The following is a 2,500-nucleotide window of genomic DNA, read 5'->3' on the forward strand; positions in this document are numbered from 1 at the left end:
GAGAGAGAGAGAGAGAGAGAGAGAGAGAGAGAGAGAGAGAGAGAGAAAGGCAAGATAAATCACACAATATTAAGATGTTTTATGAAGTTACCTTAAAAAAAATAAATAAATAAACAACTGTACTAGTAAGCATAACAATTTTCACGACAAATAAGGCATAATAACGAAAATCTACACTGTAATTATGACGATACGGAGGAAAAGAGACGGTTCTTTTCCCCTGGCGGTCTGACAATGCACTCGTCGTTCTCCCCGCCCTGCAATGCCTCACCTGTAACTTACAAGCCCCACCTCCAATCAGTCAGCCATTATTTACCATTATCTGTTATTACTGTGATCTTACTTGCCAGGTTTAATACAGATCTTATGTAACCTACCTGAGTTATGGCTATAGACACACACGCACACATACACACACACACACACACACACACACGTATACACTCAAGCGCAACTCAGCAACATTAGTGAGCCGAGACAGGCAGACAGACAGACATACAGCCAGATTTATTAGAAAGATTCTCACAAATTTTCCTTACACTCCACAACGCAACCAAAACCTTATCAACCTCTTTCTTCCCATCGCACACAATTTACTATAGGAAGTGTAAGTGTGCGTGGAGGTGCGTGGCAGGTGTGTGGCAGGTGTGTGGTGTGGTGTGTGAGTGGTGATGCAACGTTCAGTGATGGTGACGGCTCCTGCAGGGTTGGCGTTACATTGCTATCGGTCACACAGTCCCAGACACAGTAATCACTCCTTAATTAAATCGCTGGGAGTCTCCTAATGGAATCAAAGAGCTTTATTGACATTCTCCTTGTGTTTTCCCACTCTATTTTCACATGCCTTTAATTCTAGTTTATTTACTCGTATTTATTTCATTTATTTTTTTTAAGTAGTACATATTTTTTTCACATTAGTTTTTGTACTTTTTATCTTTTCTTTACATGCTTCCTTTTCTTTCCTCGTTTTTTTGACATGTGTTTTAGTTATTATCGAACTTTCTTTGTTATTCTTGCGGTTATTCCTTTACATTTCTTAGCGTCACATTTTTGCATCTTCCTCTTTTTATATTCTATTGCCATTCCTTCTATTTCCTTAGTATTTCAAATTCATGTTAGTAATTTCCCCGTTTACATCTTCCACGTTACCTTCAGTTCTTTACTTATATTTTTGACGCTGAGTTGTGTACTTTCTTAATGCTACTTATGACCTTGGACAGCCTCTGTTACTCCTCAGCTTTTAACATTTTCTTTCATTACACCAATGTTAAAATCTATCCTCTTTTCCTCATGTTTTACGCATTTCACCTCCCCTTTTCCAGGACCGGCATCAGGTTGAGGTTCTGGGTCATTAAGCGCTAAGTGGTGACGGGAAGCGATCCAGGTGAGGGTTAAACGCACCTTTTTTTGCGATTGACCAAGTGTTGGGGAGCGGCGTGTCACTGGTGGATCGCGTGTCGCTGTTATCTCTGCTACATAATGGTGTGAGGCGCCAGTGTGGGGCTGTGATGTGGGTGTTGTGGCTGGTGTGTGGCTGGCGTGTGGATGGTGAGTGGCCGGTGCTGTGGCTGGTGAGTGGGTGCTGTGGTTGGTGTGTGGGTGGTGTGTGGGTGTTGTGGATGGTGTGTGGTTGGTGTGGTGAAGGGGAGGGCGAATTAACGAGTACGGTGTGACTGTTGTTGTTGTTGTTGTTGTTGTTGTTGTTGTTGTTGTTGTTGTCGGTGTCGTTGTCAGTATTTGGAAAAAAGTGATGGGAGAAATTGGTTTACAAAAATAATACTGCCACTCATTCGTCTTTTTCACTGACAAACCATCAAGCACTGTCTGTTTCTGGTTTCCTCCCTTAGCACGCCATGAACTTTTACGATGTATCAAAATATGTCTGGAACGAAACAGGCAAATCTTTCCAAATTTTTATCTAGTTAACTTTCAGAGAACACCAAGAGGACAACTGTTTACTTGGTTTTGCTTGTGCCATTGTCTCAGCCTCTTTCACACAAGAAAAAGAGGACAGTCAGATAGCAGAAAGAGAGAGAGAGAGAGAGAGAGAGAGAGAGAGAGAGAGAGAGAGAGAGAGAGAGAGAGAGAGAGAGAGAGAGAGAGAGAGAGAGAGAGAGAGAGAAGTGTGTGTGTGTGTGTGTGTGTGTGTGTGTGTGTGTGTGTGTGTGTGTGTGTGTGTGTGTGTGTGTGTGTGTGTGTGTGTGTGTGTGTGTGTGTTCGATACTGTTGTGGTAACATCGGGGTGTTATTGGTGGTGGCGAACTTAATTTGGTCTCTCTCTCTCTCTCTCTCTCTCTCTCTCTCTCTCTCTCTCTCTCTCTCTCTCTCTCTCTCTCTCTCTCTCTCTCTCTCTCTCTCTCTCAACAGTGGACCCAGGGTAGGGGCGCCTGTCACCCCTCCCCGCCCACCGGGTATTTATGGGCGTGTGGGTGTGGGCGGCACATGCCCGGCCCAGAGTGACGCCCATATATTATTTTCCCATTTACCATTTTCTCTGTTT

General features: G+C 43.6%; 1 long non-coding RNA gene across 1 annotated transcript in view; it reads right to left on the minus strand.

Moving 5' to 3' along the window:
* The window catches only part of LOC135111850 (uncharacterized), a 98,939-nt gene that overhangs the window by 50,762 nt on the left and 45,677 nt on the right, over nt 1–2,500 (minus strand). The window lies entirely within an intron of this gene.

Source organism: Scylla paramamosain, chromosome 22 (assembly GCF_035594125.1).
Source record: "Scylla paramamosain isolate STU-SP2022 chromosome 22, ASM3559412v1, whole genome shotgun sequence".
Classification (NCBI taxonomy): domain Eukaryota; kingdom Metazoa; phylum Arthropoda; class Malacostraca; order Decapoda; family Portunidae; genus Scylla; species Scylla paramamosain.